Genomic DNA, 18,333 nt, shown 5'->3' with positions numbered 1-18,333 from the left:
TGTTTTCTCCTCATAATGCTTTACATATCTTGTTCATTCTTGCTTTGAATAACTCAGAAAGAGTCTCATTTGTGTTTATAAAAAGCCAGAAGCAACAGAGGGTTTCTTTATGTTTTCTAGGCTTATCAGGTAGTCAACTATAGTAAGCAAACTCCTGCTCCTGTCCTCCATGTTTCAGCAATGGAGTGGTGGGGGGAAAAAAACCCAGGAGGGAAAATGAAGTTGCAAACACCACGCTGTCACCATGATGTCAAAAGTGATGTCACGGCAACCATGGAGCTCTAGGCATTTCCATTGATGTCTGCTGTATATACCATAGAGATTAGGAGAATTCCTAGAGCACCTTGGCAGGCTGTAATGCCCCTAGAAGTTATGTCAAAGCACCTGTGATGGTCCCTCCTCCCCAGCATGGGGCTGGCAACCCTAACTTGTTGCTGCTACTTGATTTCTCTCTTTCTCATACCTATAGGGGATATATAAATTGAATGAATGAATAAATAAAATAAATAAATATCTGAACTACTAGTCTCCTTGCCCCCTTTCATAATTCATTATTAAACATTGTGTATGCCTCCCTTAGAATCAAGTTTTACAGCAGAAGCTCATGTACTCTAAAAAAGTCTCTTCCATCATCACAAAGAAAGCAGTACTTTAGGTGGCCACTTGGCATTGCAAGATAGTGACTACGGATCAGGCATTCATTTTCATGAAACTCCCTACTGATGTGATCTCTTGTAGCCAGCTACATAGCCCAAATCTGCACATCCAGAAAGTTAATTTTGAAGCAGTAGAGAATGTAACTAATATTTACATTAGTAGCAAAAATGTGTCATATATATTCACCTCTCCACACACACTTCAGTCAGGCTTTTACTGTAACATTTGCACAGTCTTCTGAAAAGCTCTTCTGTCACAATATCTGGTTCTGTTTGTCTTTTTCATTTCCTCACTTTATTCCTCCCTCCCCACTTTGTCTGCGTGAGTTCAGAGCTTGCATTCTGTCTAAAGCTGCAATCTTAGCCTGAACCATGATGACCACAATAGCAACATCACCACCAACTGACTAATTCCAAATCATTTTGGTAATTTTTTAAAAAAGGGATTAAAAGCTGCATCAATGTATCAGCTGAGGTCAACAAAGATGCATTGTTTATGAACAGTGAAATCACGCCAATGCTAAAGAATGAAATGAATTGAATCTCATTCCCTTTTTAAGTAAGCTTCAATTCTTTGTAAGACATAATATTTAAAAAGGAGTTAAAATAGGTCCTTTACCCATGCAATGAGCCTGCAGGGCCTGTGGGTGAAAATGTACTGTTTGTTCCTGGCCCCGGGGGAGCATGCCTAGCAATAAATGTAGCAATAAATGAAGATCTTGTCTTGCCTGTAGAAACTGTGTTAATGAAACTGAAGTTGCTGCAGAAATAGGACAAAGGAAAGCAAATTTGTTTCTGGTTAGACAAGGGTTAAAATATGCACTCCATCTATTTCACTCCTAGAAAACATTTCCCCAAAGGAATGGTCTAAAAGACCATTTCACATCTCCAATGAAAGTTCTGAAATGGAAGTTGGATGTTACGGTTGGTCTGAAAGGTGACAATGGCAACAAGTTAATGCCATTTTTGCTCTCTGTTCCTGAGAAGGACCTGTAAAGTTACACTTAGCAAATTCATTCTGAGGGACATGTACATCTACATTACCAAACAACATGACCTCCACAAAGATTGTCTTTTTGTAAAAAGGTTACTCAGTCCAAAGTCAACAAAATGTTAAAGTTGTTTTAATTTCTGCTTTTCATTGATTCTCTGTTCTTTTCAGCTTCTCTCATTTCAAATATTTTTTTCTTGGATAGATTGTAACCAGCACAGCTTGAGTCCATGAGACAATGTCACACTTTAACAAACTTCCTTGCCTCTAACTCCTGTCCCCTATTCTTTGGTGCCCAATATAATGTGTAATTATACCACTGCACTGTATATTTGCAAGGTAGAAATGGGACAGTGCTGGCACACAAAGGATACACAGACATATGCTGAATTTAATTTGGCATGATTGAGGCCACAGCTTCTAAAGTTATACAAATGAGCAGAGGAAAACTACATGTGAGGGGGTGGATTCACCAAAATTCGCCTAAACATCCTGCGGCCACAGTGCTTTGGACAGGAGAACCTAATGGCAGGCCTGCCTGCAGGGTCCAAGTGACATACCTATCATGCTTCCCCTACACATCAGGCCTGCCAATCTGCTGGGAAGGTGAAACTAAGGAGAATCCCATGGACACCAGCCTCTATTGGGGTCCTCTTTGACTACCTTACTATGCACAACAGCCCATCCAGGAAGACATTGCTCCATATGCACATGTGCAGCCTCATAAGGAGGCTCCCAAACTAGGCAAAGCCCAGCCAAAGGCACAGGCTCAGCCACAAAGGATCCAGCCCCAAACAAAATTCCCATTGAGTGGGGGAAGGAGTACATGACAACTAACACCTACTTCTCATGTGGCCCCAACAATGCATCTCTGATGTCAGCCAACCACAGGTCCAAACCTCAATCTGACAGGTGAACACTGTCTGCATGGATCAAAGCCTCCTGCCAAAATATGATATCTGGGTGACCCAGCACAATGCAACAATCGGCTTTGAGCTGATCCTGCGTTGAGCACGGGGTTAGACTAGATAGCCTGTATGGCCCCTTCCAACTCTATGATTCTACTAGTAATCAAGCCCGCTGTACCTAAAATACAGCGAGCGCTAGGCATGGGAGCCCCCAGCAGTCGCACGGAGCACGGCTGCTGGGGGCTCCCTTGGTCAGCAGCCTGATGTGGCAAGAGGCACTTTGCGCCTCTCACCACGTCAGGCTGACGGCAAAGGAGCAACTGCGAGCCGCGCTGCGCAGGGGACTCGGAGGGACCAATTCGCACCTGCCGATTGGTCCCTCCAATAGTCTGTCTGGAGGAAGGGGCCAATTGGCACCCTTCCTCATCCCGGACACATCCCACCTCCCAAGCCCTTATCGTTTTCTTTGTTAAGATGATTCTAACAATCTGTTGTACATGAAGCAGCAATTGCATTGCATACTTTTGATCTGGCCAGGCCCACTTTCCTAGAAACAAACAGCATTTCTTTAAAAGTGATGCTCCAACAACTTTAACCATAACACCAATGTCCCGGGGACACATTGCTGAATGATAAGCAAGTCCCTCATGATCATCAGTGACAAATCCAGATCCAAAATAACCAACAAATTGTTTATGCCAAGTTGAATAATGATGACCGTGGGGAGAGCAAACTTCCTCAAAAGTTTATCAAAGGCTGACAAAAGTGAAGCTCTTCACATCACATGGACCCCATGGGAATGAATGCAGTTGTTCCTGAGCCCCAGGTTGCTGTCTCAATCAAACTCCAATGCATATTTTGCTGCCCAGAAAATGATGCTGTGACCAATGATGAAAATCAGCTGCTGACAATCAGTGGTTCCTTCAATGCATGAATTAGATAACCAGGCTAGTACTCACACGAGATCAAAATGCATTGGAACTAGGGTTGTGCGCAGCGGTGTCCAAATCGGCTGTTTAAGGCTGATGCAGCCAGCGCCGTGCCGTGGGGGAAGGAAGGGAGGTGTAGGTGCCGGTGCATCAGTCAGCGCACCCACGCTGGCACGGAGCTCCACGCCTATGTATGTGTGTGCCGAGTTGTGCCCCGGAGCCAGCGCCTCCCCTTCCCTTCCATGGTGCAGCACTGGCTGCGTCAGCCTGAAACGGCTGATTCAGATGCCGCCGCACACAACCCTAATTGGAACACCTGAGCCCAATAGGTTGGATATGTTAGTGAACCAGGCTGTCCATCGTTGCCTGGATGGTGGCCCCAATTTGAAAGGAGTGGGAACTGAACCCAGGTGAGGTCAAACTCACCTCCTTCAAACAAAGCCAAAAAAAACACTGTGAATTGAAAAGTGGACAGATTGGTCTCATCCACATGCACCAAAATGGTGCTCTGAACAGAAGCCGAATCTGTAAGAGATGACTGGGCAGACAGGACACCCTCCCATAGTTTCCAAACTATAACCACTCCCTTGCCCAATTGGTCATTTTTGGCTTCTCTCAAACAAATGTGAACTCGAGAGCCCAGACATCCTTGGACTGAATTGCATGGTTGCCTGGATCACTGCGAGATGAAGCCAATAACTCGCTGTGACAAAAGGTACCAAAGTGAGCACAAAGAAAGCCCAGAATTAGGAAACCTCATAATAGGAAGTGCAAACTATTGGCAACTGCTGTAGTAGTTTGGCAACTAAACTGAGAAACAGGGCAGGGAGGGATGTCAGCCCTGGGCATCAGGTGCTGTTAACTCTCTAGGGTTTAGTGAATGTGTAAGGATTAGCAAGGGTCCCACCAATCCCTCATTTTGCAAGAACAGGAAATGGCAGCCAAATGTTTGTTAATTGTCTTGTTTGAGTAACCCTCAGATCACAGCTGTGCTAAGTAGCACAACACACTCTCCTTGGAAGGCAACAAGCACATGCTATCACCCCATGCATGTGACAGTTTTAGATAGTGAGCAACAGCCACCTCATAGGCATGCCACCTCATAGGCCCTCTAGGATGAGCAGCCTCCAATGTTCCATAGGTCCTCTGGATAATCCATGGGGAACAAATTCGCATCTGGCATCCTCTAATGAAACATTGCTGGAAATGGGTAATGCCTTGGCAATGTGGTTGCTTTCTCCTGCAACATGCTTTGCTGTGAAACAGATGTTAGACCAGTGCACCAGTGATTGCTATAAAAGACTCCAAACCCCAGACTGCCAGAAGCATCTGAATGCACTTATAGTTCATCTTGCAAAGCCAGCAAGGGTTCCACATGGATATGCCATTAAAGAGACTCAAAAAAGTTCCCCAAACCTGCATACCAGCCTTAATGGTCAAATGAATATGGTGTCGAGGTGAGGGAAGCCCAGCCATGAACCTTGCCATGCTGGCACAAAAGGCCCTGCCAGGTACAACCGCCTTACAGGTGTGGCATCTGGAGGTCCGCCTCATTTGGACCAAAAGGCAGATGTTCAACAGGTTGCAAACAAGATGCTTTTATTAAGTTTATATCACAGTCTAATCTTCCATACTCCAGCACTTCGTCCTCTGTTCCACTTTCTCCTATATTCACCACCCCCACATGCTCCCCTGCTTCCCTTTTATCCTCCTCTATGACTCCCCTAAATAGCTGTGCCCTCTTCCAGCCCCCACTCGCTCTTTCCTTGGGCGTTGCCTACTTCCATTCCCATTTGCCTAGGCAAGTATGTCATTTTCTCTTTCAGGTTCTTGATGCTGTTGCTATCCTGGCCCTTTCTTGGGGCTCATGGGTTGGGGAGTTGACTTTCTGTTCCCCCCTCCCCCACCCCCTTCTATGGGCTGTTTGAGAGACTTTGTCTGCTCTTCTTCGTGTCTCCCATGCTGGCAACGCTGAAATGTGTTTCCCTTGTCTCGGCTTCCTCCATTCTCTTCCCCTCCTGCATGATTTTCAGTGACCTCCCAGTCCATTGTTTCCCATACCCCCTCCCAGCTCTTCAGCTCCCTTTCTCTGTTCCCCTCGTCGAAGTTTAGTCCGGGCAGGCAAGGGGGAACAACTGCAGCATTTTTGGCGGGGATGGGGTTTTTCCAGCCTTCTATTGCTGCATGTTCATTTTGCCTTGAGGATTTATGATGTGTATCCTGTGTCTTGGACTCGCCTCCTCCCCTTCTTGGCTCAGGGATGTTCAACAGGCAAAATTCAAGTGCTCCAGAAAGGCCTGCATCTCATGCAGCATGTATTTTTTCTTGACCAGCACACCACTAATATGTTCAGACAGAGCCTGCACTTTATCCATAGGAAGGCAGGAACAAATAGTAGCCAAATCAATTATAATCCCCAGGAAGAAGGACCTTCCATATTCTCCTGTGCAAGGGGCACACCCTACTCAGTCACTAGACCCTGAAATAAACTAGGGAGTTCTGTACAAGCTGTTGACTCAGCAAGCCACACAAATAAAAAATCATTGAGATAATGGGTAATAAAAGGGGGACCTGTCCAGTCCATAATGGCCCACTCCAAAATGTGCTAAATGACTCAAAAGCTATACAGGCAATGTGTAGTACCCCATAGGCATCACCTTGTCAACATCCCACATGCCCTCAAAGTTGAATCCCAGCAGACAAAAGTCATCTGGGTGAACCAGCAGCAAGTGAAAAGCAGACCTAATATTGCATTTGGCTATAAGTGCTTCTGGGCTGCAAGCCTGAACCAGCGTGACTGCCTGATCAAATGAGGCATACTTAATTGTGTAAAGCTCAGGTAGTATAAAAGTATTAACATAATTGCCCCTAGGATATGAAAGGTGATGAATGAGGCAGAACTCATCAGGGGATTTTTTAGGGACCACCCCCAAGAGAGACACCCTTAAGCCAGGAAATGGTGGCTCTGTAAAATAACCCTACCAGTGGTAACCTACATTTCCAGATTACTTTCTACCACATCAGGCATAGTTAGGACAGACTTCAAATTGGCACAGGAAGTGTCAAGGGAATGCAGAATTCCTCTGAAAATCCCAATCTCAAATACTTAGCTGCCACCCTGTTGGGATACAGGGAGAGAAGTGGCAGCATGAAGGAAAGTCGAACAGGAGTGGGCTCCAGGGAAAACAAACCAGAGTAATTGAGAAGCTGCTGGCTTCCCATCTCCAGCCCCTCTGCAGAACCTGACCTGCCCTCTTTTGGGGGGGGGGGGGCAGGGCCCCTTTCCTGGTGATGATGAGAACCTACAGTCAATAGCCACATGTCTGTTCCAATAAGCTAACACATTATTAGAAGCCTTCTTTCAAAAGGTACTATCATAGGCCAGGGCATCTGCCTCACCAGACATCATGAATGCATCCAATAAATTATATAGCAAATTAAATGCCATGCTCTTTCAGTAAAAACAACCAACAGTGAACACATATATTCTGTGTAACTACAGAGCCATACAGAAAATGATCATCATCGCTGGATTCCCCTTTTTTCCTGCCCCTAATGTTAGTCCTTGCTCCAACCATGTGATCAGAAGAGTTCATATTGCTGTCCCAACTCACCCCACCACCCATGCCATAAGGAGTGAGTGACCCCCAACCAGGCCCCCTCCCCCAGAAAGCATACCTAGGAAGAGGCCCTGTGGAACAGCACACACACCCCTGGTGGCCAAGTGAGGGCCAACATAGGACTGAGACTTGCAGCCTTTAACTGGCCCAGCTGAATATCCACAGGCATTCCTCCCCTGAAAGGAGAAAAATGCTTTCTTCTTGAGTAAAAGAAGGCTGGGTGATAATGGTGAGACCTACCCTCAAGTGGGTCAGAGGGGTCCATGCAGGAAGGTGCCTGCCCAGCCCTGCCAGGCACCTTAGAGTTCCTGCCTTTGGGTCACTTCCTGTCCCAGATGGCCATCACCACACACCTGTGACCCCCCCTTGAGGGAGAGGCAGAAACACCTCAACTGCCCCCACCCCAGAAAGGAGACAAAGAACTGAAGCCAAACCTCTATCCTGCCGATCAGGATACAGCAGTGTCATTTCTGCTACCCATAACCCCTTTTTTCTTCCCTGCTGGACCCCTGCTGTAAAACCTCTGCTGTCTGAGGTGATACAACCACTGGTGGCGAGAGCCCACAAACTCTTCCCAAGTCCCCAAGGCTGAAGCTGCAGCAGAAACCAACACGGCAACAGCCTGTCATGAACCACGATTCATGCCCCGATTGTCAGGCATTCTGGCATCTCTGCTGTCTTTGAACCCAAGCAGTAACATACTCCACATGCCCTCTGAACCTGTCACCATAAAACCTTCATGCTTCTCCTGGCTCCTATCTGGTGCCCAACCTCCCTCTTGCATCCCCCTAATGTTCTCAGTGGGACATTCTTCTCTTCCAGCCTAAAACTTGTTACAACTTAGATCAAAGGTGGGCCATCTGGCCTAGGCTGAGAATCTTCGCACCCTCTCCCAATCCTGCTCTCCCGCCATAATTCCTATGCCCCCTCCCCTGTGGTATGGATCCTATAAATGTAACCTATGTGCCTATGCCAAGAAGTTTGCTCTATGCTTCTTGGTTGCCTTCAGTTTTTGTATTGCCTATTCAATAAAGGTTTTTCTTTGGATTTCACCTGGAAATCTCAGATGCTTGCTTTGAGACTTTACTAGCTGAACTCTGCCCAGTTCATGATGCAGCCTAACCCCAGGCCCAGCACAAAGCCGCCCTAATCCCATGCTGCACACCTCCAAGAGACATGAGGGCCCCTTTAGCAGCATGGCCTCCTGCCTGCCTGAAAAAGCAGCTGTCACCACAGACCTGTATACCCCTCCCCCCCCCACGACTGAATGCCAAGAAACCGGTGCCATATATAAAAAGAAACCCCCCAATGTTCTCCCACCAGGCAACCTTGCACAGAATTTTTAAATTAAGAAATGATCAAGCCTCCTAAAAATGGTCACCAATCTGCAAACGAAATATTCTGCCAGGCCCAAGAGATCTCTATGGCAGCTAAAGAACCACCCCTGAAGATCCAAACCCGGAAGGACCACTGTGTTCTATGTAGCAGGCAGCAGCAAGGGGGCTTCTGGCTGTGGAATCAGTGCAGCGAGGCAGAGGTTTGAAAACCATTGGCGAGACGAAGGAGAAGCAGCAGCAGTGATCCTCAGCAGCGCAAGCAGTAAAGGAGGCTGAGTGCCAGCTGCCAAGCCATGCTCCACCCGACCACGATTGAACATAGCCAGCTGGATAACTTCCCGCCAGTCCTGGCCTTGCGGGAAGACACTTAACTCCCCCCACCTACTTTTTCCTGTCGGCACCATCCCCATCTCCAGCAACGGTGGCCTCATGTCCCCAGTAAATGGAGCCACAACTGGATTTCTTCATATAATGCAGTATGTCCACATCATGATTTATCAACACAGTTAACAAAACTGCTCACCTCTCATTTCAGCCCTTACCAATAAGACTTTACAATTTATAAGAATTATACACATATTTGCATCCACCATGTTCTTGGTAACATGTGAGTGTCTAGCTTTAAATCCGCAGAATGTACAGAATGCTTTAGATACAAGGATTATTTTCAGTAAACAATTTACAGTGCATGTTTCTATAAAATCTGACCCAAATTTGATAATCTTGTTAGCATCCTCGTTTGCTGAAGGTTAGGGGGTAGAACTGATTACTTGGAGGAGTCCTATAAATGCTGGCAAATGTAACACCAACAGGATATTGCTTTGCACACTCATTGGTAACAGCAATGTTCTTGGTCATTAACATTTAATACTACTGTATGTTGCTCCGACTCACATGATGTAGAAATATGAGAGCAGATGGCCCAGTGTGTACATGATTACAGCAATGAAAGCTTTATTGGTTGTTTGCTACACATTTCAAGTAGCTTAGAAGGAAATTTGGTGCCTGAGGGCTGTATCTGAGTTTTATCATAAATAAAGATAATAGGTATTGTGTTGACAGAGAGAACAATGATTGTATCTTTTGAGATTCATTTCACCTCTGGTATAATATCCATACAGATATGAGAACATATGTCTTCCTCCTGGTTCCTTTCATAATGACGTCACTGTCACCCTCTGATCTAAGATGGAACTCTTAATTACAATGTTCCAATGTTATTGCACGGCTTCTAAAAGTAATAATTAATGACGTCATGCTGTGGTTATGGGTATGACTCTTTCGAATTCAGGCCAGAGTCAATACTGTGTCACTGCAGCAGACAGATTATTTGTGTAACAGGCACTTCATGTGAATGCATAATCACTCAGTGAACCATTTCTAGTTAGTTAGTTAGTCAGTTAGTCAGTTAGTTAGTTAGTTAATGTGGTTTATTTTTATCCCACCATTTCTCCAAGGAGCTCAGCTGACTTCCCTTCATCCATTTTATGACTAAATATTCCTGTGAGGCTGAGAGAATGTGACTACCACCAAGTCATTCAGCAAACTTCATGATAAAAGGGAGATTTGAACATGGGTTGCCCCTTCAAAAAAAGCAAGGGTTAAATATAGGAATTTGGTGCTCTCTCATCTGGAGAGTAGTATGAACCATTAATTTCATACATGAGCCTTCTGTATGAGGAATGGTACATGTACATGTGCTCCTCCAACACATGAAGAAGGTCAACTTGTAACACATGAACAGAGAACAAACCTGGTTTAAGCAGTTTTTGTATGATGTGATTAAACATTTATATACACCCCCTTGGTACCACTGGTCTGGAGATATGGGCTGGGATGCCATCAATATGCTGATGACACTCAGCTCTGTTGGTTAATGACCAGACAGCTGAATACACCCCCAATTTCACTGGCTGAGGGTCTGGAAACTGTGACTGGTGGCTATGGCACAGTTACCCAAGGCTTACCCCCCCCTAAAAAAAAGCAGAGGTCCTGTGGCTGGGGAAGAAAGGACCAGAAGAGGGGGTGGCAGGTTACACTGGATAAACAATAGGGTTGTGAGTGTCCTGCATTGTGTGTGTGTGTGTGGGGGGGGGGGGTTGACTAGATGACTCAGGAGGTACCTTCCAACTCTGTTACTCTATGATTCTACTTTTTTAAGATGCTGGTAAAACCAGCTTTTATTGAAGTTTACATAGAACAGGAAAAGGAGAGAATAAAAAAAGTTACATAAAACATAGAATAATCTATTATGCCTTGCCATCTTCTAATACATTTCTTAACTAACTACTTAGATGGCTGATATAATAAGTCCACAGTTCCTGGAATTCATCTGCAGAGCGATTTTTCATTAGACTTGTAAGCGTAGCCATTCTGGCCAACTCTCCCAATTTTCAAGCCAATCCGTGACTTTGGGTACGTCCTGTTATTTCCACATCCTAGTCACTACCAGTCGTGCCACCATTGTTGCATGACTGATTCTAGGAAGCACACCTCCCCTATCTTGATGGAGTACAGTTAACAACTTTGTGCTTTGTTAGGAATTTAGGGGTGATCCTTGATGCCTCTCTTACTATGGAAAGTAAACCCAAGGACTCTGGGACACCTATATAGTAATCCAGGAGTTTTCAGTCTTCAATTACAATTTCCTTAATGAGTAGTATTCTTTAATCCCTGGCCCCAGGGAAGTTTGGCCTTGGCTCATGCCTGGTAAATTTGCCAGTAAGATCTGGGCCCTGATGGAGCTAACAAAGTTCTGCAGGGCCTGCAAAATGACACTCTTCCACTAGGCCTATTGTTGAGGACAGCTGAGGTACAACTGTAGGCCTCCCTGCTGCCTCTCCAATTTCATGCACTTTCTCTCTCTGTTCCACCTCCATGCCAATTTCCCCCTGCACCTCTAGAGTCCATCATGACTGAGAACAACCAAATGAGATAATGGGGGTTGCAGAAACAACAGAAATGTAAAAAAATTAAAACTGTTTTATAATGTTTTACATATGGTTTCATATGTTGTGAGCTGCCCTGAGCCTGCTAGTGGGGAAGGGCAAGAAAGAAAGAGAGAAAGAGAGAAAGAGAGAGAGAGAGAGAGAGAAAGAGAGAGAGAGAGAGAGAGAGAGAGAGAGAGAGAGAGAGAGAGAGAGAGAGAGAGAGAGAGAGAGAAAATTTCTGTTGTGAATTTATTTATTGTATTTATTTATTATATTTAACTTGTCATGCCACAAACTAAAGATCTCTGTGTAGACCTAGGAGGGCCTATTTTCTGTATTTATTATTATGTCCACCAGAGGCTTAGTTTAACCTATAGAGGGGAAGTGATGTGGTTCAGCATGACCCATACTGATTATTCATGGGGGGGGGGGAGGCCAGAGTGGCACTCCCATGGTAGTGGGGCAAATTCCCGCTTGCACACGTCATGGCCTCCATTGGTGGCTATGCCAGTCATGCCCATGCCCCCCACCCCCCATAGTGACCCAGCAGTGGCAGAAAATGTCCTGTTCAGCTTCATGGTCCATTGAGCCAAACAGAGTGGTGTTTTACTTTCCACGAAGGTGGGATAGCGTTGTCATGCAATCATACCCTTATAGAAGTAACCCCCTGCCCCTATTCCTCCACCGTCATGGAGAAATCTTGCGGAATCTTTCCACCTTAGGTGGCATGTGTACACACCAAAATCTGGGATGGATCATGTCCTGTGGGGAAAATCTTCCCCTGCTGGTATACAAGAAGTAGTGAGGCATGCTGCCCCGCCACAAGACACTACCCAGTAACACTGACCTGCTAAATTCTATGGGCCAGATCTCCATTTGGAGTTGGAAGCTAACCCAATCATTTGATTCTTAAACTTATTTTTACAGAAATAAGGGGATTTCATTGAAATAAATGAGACACAGAACAGGAAAGCTAGTAATCCAAATAAAAAAGTATATCATAACCAAAACATATCAATAAACAAATTATATGCAAACATTTTGATACTACAAATCAAATTAGGGTATTTTTAATTAAAATAGGTCATTTCATTTTTACTGGCCCATTCAAAATATTTAAACTAACCAGCACAGGCAGGAGTGATAATATGAACTGGAAGATGGCCCCATGCCTTTAGTTCTATAGTAAGCTGCTTTAATTAATAGTTGACATCAGGGACTCCTAAAGTTTCACCTACGCACACCAAAATCTGTAGTATTCCTGGCATCAGCCAAGTATTTTTAGAAAATGGACAAGGCCAGTAAGGAGATCAGGGCTTTTTACTGGCCACTGGAGATTTGATTGTTTGTGCATATTATAATGTATCATAATTAAATAGAGCTTCTGCTGTGGAGATGTTGAACTCTTAGAATTATGCATAACCTGGTTCTTTCTCCAGCGGCAACCATATTGTATAATTGATTCTACCCCCTGCAGCAGCCGTTTTTTATTGTGCTCTTTGTCAGGCTTCCTAAGGTGCCTGCGGATAAGGAAGGAAGGAAGGAAGGAAGGAAGGAAGGAAGGAAGGAAGGAAGGAAGGAAGGAAGGAAGGAAGGAAGGAAGGAAGGAAGGAAGGAAGGAAGGAAGGAAAAGCTGGGTTCTTGTCTACATGGACATTATCAGTTCAATCCTAAACAGGTCTATTCAGAATTGTACTGAAGTGGGACTTCAAACTACTTAATATTTGTTAGTATCCGATATGTAACAATTATTCTTCTCCTCATGTAGTCATGATAAAGTCTCTTCTTAAATTTCTTCTCATACTGTTATTCGCGCACCCTTGCTCTGTGAAGTCATGGGTGGGTTTAGGTCCTTGAAACCTAGGTACAACAATTCTGATGAGATGGTGTCTGTTTATATAATAGTTCTCCATGGTCTGACTTTAGTCCTAATATCTGTATTTTCAAAAGGAAACACTGACTGGCATATTAAAAAGTATTCAAACTTTTATCCCTGTTGCCACCCCCCCCCCATGTAAGTGGCATGAGAATTCAAGAAATTCATTTCTGAGTTAATCTCTTTCCCAGTAACATTTGTGGTAAAACTCCCACTGATTTTAATGAAGCTGGATTGCTGTCTTGATGATTTACCTTTGTACCTTCAGGGTGCTGTCATAAGGAGAGGAGAGGAGAGGAATTAATTCTTCACCTTTCTTTTAATCTAAATATGTCTGCCTGTGGTGACACAAATCACTGTTACTGTGAGTCAACTCTGGTGTTCATTAAAAAAAATGGTGTGAGTTTAGAGTGTGGATTGAAGAATCTGCATAACAGAAATAATGTCTGGTTCCTAAAATAGAAGAGTAAATTTTCCCTGGAACCATGTCTTGTTAATACACATTTACAGGCCTTTTCTATCAACCAAGTGGATCTACACAGCTCCCTGTGATTTTTTAGGGAACAAGATTTGTTTTGAACCAGGCAAATCCCCTACACCTGCATATGAGACCAGGCTGCAAGACTAATTAGGCTTGGAGAATGTTCAGAGAGAGTTTCCCTGCCCTCTGGCTAGAAGAAAAAATTCTGTGGGATATAATTCCACAGAGTACACCCTCCAGCTCTGGGCTGGGAAATCCATGGAGACTTTGGGGGTGGAGCTGGAAGTGAACATGATTTCAGGCAGGGAAGGGCCTCCGTGGATATAATGCTATGGAGTCCACCCTCCAAAGCAGCCATTTTCTCTAGGGGAACTGTTGTCTGGAGATGAGCTGTAAAACTGGGGGATCCCCAGGTCCTACCTGGGAAGGGGCATCTCTACATCCAAAACAGTCCTTTTCTCTAGAGGAACTGATCTCCAGACCACACTTGGAGGCCAACAATCCTACCTCTGACTGATGCTGATTAGAACTATGCATAGCAAGTAAAAACAAAGAGAAGAGTTTCTGGGTCATGAATGTGTCTCTACAGTAGGCTAAAACGGTCTGTAAAATTAATGATACTGAACAATGGCTTAACATCTTAGTTCACAAACTAGGTAAGCTAATATGCTTCAACTAATACATAATACAGGCCTGCACACAGCTGTGGCTCAGCAATTCAAACACAAGTAAGTCCTGATTCCCATTCATCCTATTTGGCGTCTCTGTGCCCACTGCCACAATAGAGGGGTTGTCGAGCACATGGCTCATAAGCTGCACTTGGCTTGTGCATCATGTGTTGTAATGCTTGCATAGTCTATGGCCTGCTGTGTAACTTTGACAGCATACAGGTTCCTCCCCTACACACAGTCCAGTGCAGCATCTTTTCTTATGTTTGCCCAAGGATAGGCATGTCACACAGGGGCAGTTATACAGTTCTGAAGGCAGCAAGGTTCACTTGGGCCCCCTCACGTACCATCCTCTGAATCTTCATGATATAAAGGAGTACTGATGGTTAGCACAACCTTGCAGGGATCACATCTTGGCGTAAGGACAGAGATAGATGTGTAGCCAGGCAGGGGAGACAATGTTATTTGGCTGGTGTGACAAACACAGAAAGGACCTCACAAATATTATTACTGTAAGACAGAATCTACTAACATTAGAGATTCCACTACTCTGTATAATGTCTAAATCAGTTCTTCATTTCCATTCTCATTTTAGTTCAGAATATGAAAGCATGTACAGAGTTCTTATGCTGACCTTTCCATGTGTATTTATTGTTTCTTATTAGTGGGATGGAATTGTTTTAATAAATAAATACTGGGAGTGTCTTCTAATACTTTGTTACATTTTTTGTTAAGAATGTGATGAGGATTGATGATAGAGGGCTAAGATTTATAGAACATTATGTGGGAAGGCAGAATAAGATTACAAAGAGAGGGTCCAGGAAGGATTGGATTGCGGACTCTAATAATGAAAACGTAGGAATATCTTTGGGTTGCCAGCACCAGCTTGGAAAATTGCTGGATATGTGTGGGTAGATTTTTGTGAAGAAAGCATTTGTGGAGGGTAGGGACCTAAGTTGGACATAATACCATAGAGTTCACCCTCTAATGCAGCATTTTCTTCAGGTTACCTGATCTCTGTTGTCTGGAGATATCCATGCCCCACATGGAAGTTGGTAACCCTACCTGTATAAGCCTCCTGATTAAAACAAAACAAAAAAATCTTTCAGCAAAATCCAGTCAAGGTTCAAGTTTTTTCTCTGAAATGATGAGGGCCAAAAACATGTATTGGGGGGAGGGGGGGTACTGAAGGAGGATCAGGCTGAGATGTTCAGAATAAATGGTAACCTAGAAACCACATTGCAGAAGTGAAATTGCATTGCCCCTGCCCCACCTGCTGCCAGCTGTGCCTACATGGGTGCCAGCTTCCAACTCCTATGATCTTTTCTATTTATGGACTTCCACCCTTTCTCACTGAGGTCAGCTCTCCTTCTGCTCTTGGGCTCACTTTCCCCACCTGTGCTTTTTTTGTCACTGCACAGTGGGGCTCTCATAGTTGCTCCTCCATGCCTCTGAATGCTCTCTTTTTCCTGCATGGGCTTTCCTTTCCTCCTTCTAATGATTTCTCCTCTCCTCCCTGCATTCTGCCCTTTCTCTAATCTTGCTGTCACCAGTATTTGCGAACCATTTTGGGCAAAAAGCTTACACACTCTGTTTTGTTTTCAGCACTAACACAAATTGCTGTCAGGGTTTGACCTTGAATATTCAATATGTTTCAGATGCTAAGAGTCATGTTATGATTTTCAGCATGATAGTTGTTTTTAAGGTGCTTTGCTAATGTATTGTGCTTGATTGAAAATGTTCTGTGAGAAGAAAAGCAATGTTAAATAGTTTACAGAGACATTCATCATGCTTGTCAAAATAGCAAGGCAGCAAAGACACTGCTTAGCTGGTAGAGCTAAACAAAAGTGTTTTTTAACCATTCTAAGAGGTCTGGGATTGGGATCAAAATTGCAGGGAGAAATATCAACAACCTCAGATATGCAGATGATACCACTCTAATGGCAGAAAGCGAAGAGGAACTAAAGAGCCTCTTGATGCGGGTGGCTGGATGGAGTCACTGAAGCAGTGGGTGTGAATTTAAATGGACTCCGGGGAATGGTAGAGGACAGGAAGGCCTGGAGGATCATTGTCCATGGGGTCATGAGGGGTCAGACATGACTTTGCACCTAACAACAACAACAAGAAGAAGAGGTCTGCTTGTATTGGGGGCAGGAGGGAGACCATGTATGTAGGCACTAACTACTACTGGAAGTTACATAGACAAGCCACCCTTTGGTTTAGAGAAGGGTGGGGGGTTGCATATCAATAGGTATAAGTAACATGGTTGAATGGTAAGATTACTGAGGGCCTTTGTGGTTCAGATCATGGAACCAATTCCCTCTTCAGCTTCTCAACCAATCTTATTCTCTTAGACAGCACACTCAAACAATGTTTCCGTACTCTGGCCCAAAAGTTTCCTTTTCCCAAGGTGCTGTCTCTGCAGGAGGGGCAGCTGAGTGTTATTGCTGCTGATTCCATAGGGAGAACTTAACTGCAGTAGCAAAAAAATGAAACCAAACCAAACCTCAGTGTGGTAGCAGTTTACAAGCTAACAGATTTAGTATGGCATAAGTTTTCCTGATCTAGAGGCCACTTCATTAGATGCAGACAATATCCTCAGTTGGCAGATATGTGTACAGCCATAAAAGAGAAACATATGAACAGGGTCAAAAATACAATGAAAAGTTAGAGACACAGAGTATGACTTGCAGTGTTTTTTCAGGCTCTCTGGAGTAAATGAAAGACATTTTTAGTTCTGTAAGTCCTTTGGTTGATTGGTACTCTAATTGTCTTTATATTCCTGTTTTTATTAAGTGTTCTAGTTTCTTTCTGATATAATTTACACTTTCTATATTGTGAATTAATTGCTGCTTTTAAGATTTGGTTATTTTTTATCATTTTTATTGTCTTCTATATGTGGTTCTTTTAATTGTGAACTACTTTGAGTGCCCTTAAGGAGTGGAAAGATGGTTATAAAAAGGAACAAAATAAATAAATCAAAGAGAACAAATCAGCTGTTGTATTGCTAAGGTCCACATTCAAAGGCAGAAATAGTCAGGGAAGGCAACCCCCCCCCCCAAAGTACTACTATTTCTTGCCCTCCCCCTTTCTCTCCCCTGCCTCCTCTAATAATTTCTGCAGCTGAGAACAGGAAAAGCTAGGGCACAGACTGTTGTTGGATATATTCAAGAATAAATTACCAAAAAAGCAATATATTTCATTTTTAAGAGGTCACTAAGTATGCTGGGTCTGTCCTGACAGGTGACTTAGCATTGCATCTGATTGGCTCTGACCATGGCTGCTACTGCTAGATTTTTTTTCTAAGTGAGTGAGTTTAGGCAAAGATCTAGCAATGAATCTGTAATGGAGGTGGTCAATTGGCTGGTATAAGGCCATATTGGCATGAATAATACACGACTCCAGATGTTTTGGCAAATAACAGGCCACAGCGTTTATTCAAAACATCTCCCACTGGAGGTTGGCGCAGCATAAGGATGAGCCTGACCTATGCAGTGGACACACTGCCCACCCCAAGTCCACACCCATCAGAGTTCGTCAACACCTCCCCACTGGGACTACGTAACTCCTTTGTTGGACTCCTAATTGGGAGATGGCCCGAGTAAGGGGCCAAAGGGCGCAAACTTCTTTGGGTACCCCCAGAACCACCTGGTCATTAAACAAGCTATGAAAGGATACCCCACTGGGCAGGCCCTAGCTTATTACTGACCGCCCTCATTAATGGGAGCCCCGAACCCCTCAGGGAGGCCAATCGCACACTGGCTCCCATTAACAGGCTCATTCCTCTATGCATACCCGCCGTGACGAAATAACACATAATAAACATTAATCACAATGAAACAGGGAGGGAGGGACACTTGCCAGGCCCAGCCGCGAGTGGCGGGAAGCAGGAGGGTGGTGCCTAATTAGGCCAGCCGGCCCGCCCCATCACGCCGCT

The sequence above is a fragment of the Paroedura picta genome, chromosome 3, assembly GCF_049243985.1.
Source record: "Paroedura picta isolate Pp20150507F chromosome 3, Ppicta_v3.0, whole genome shotgun sequence".
Classification (NCBI taxonomy): domain Eukaryota; kingdom Metazoa; phylum Chordata; class Lepidosauria; order Squamata; family Gekkonidae; genus Paroedura; species Paroedura picta.
The sequence above is the reverse complement of the archived record's forward strand: the minus strand, read 5'-3'. Positions refer to the sequence as shown.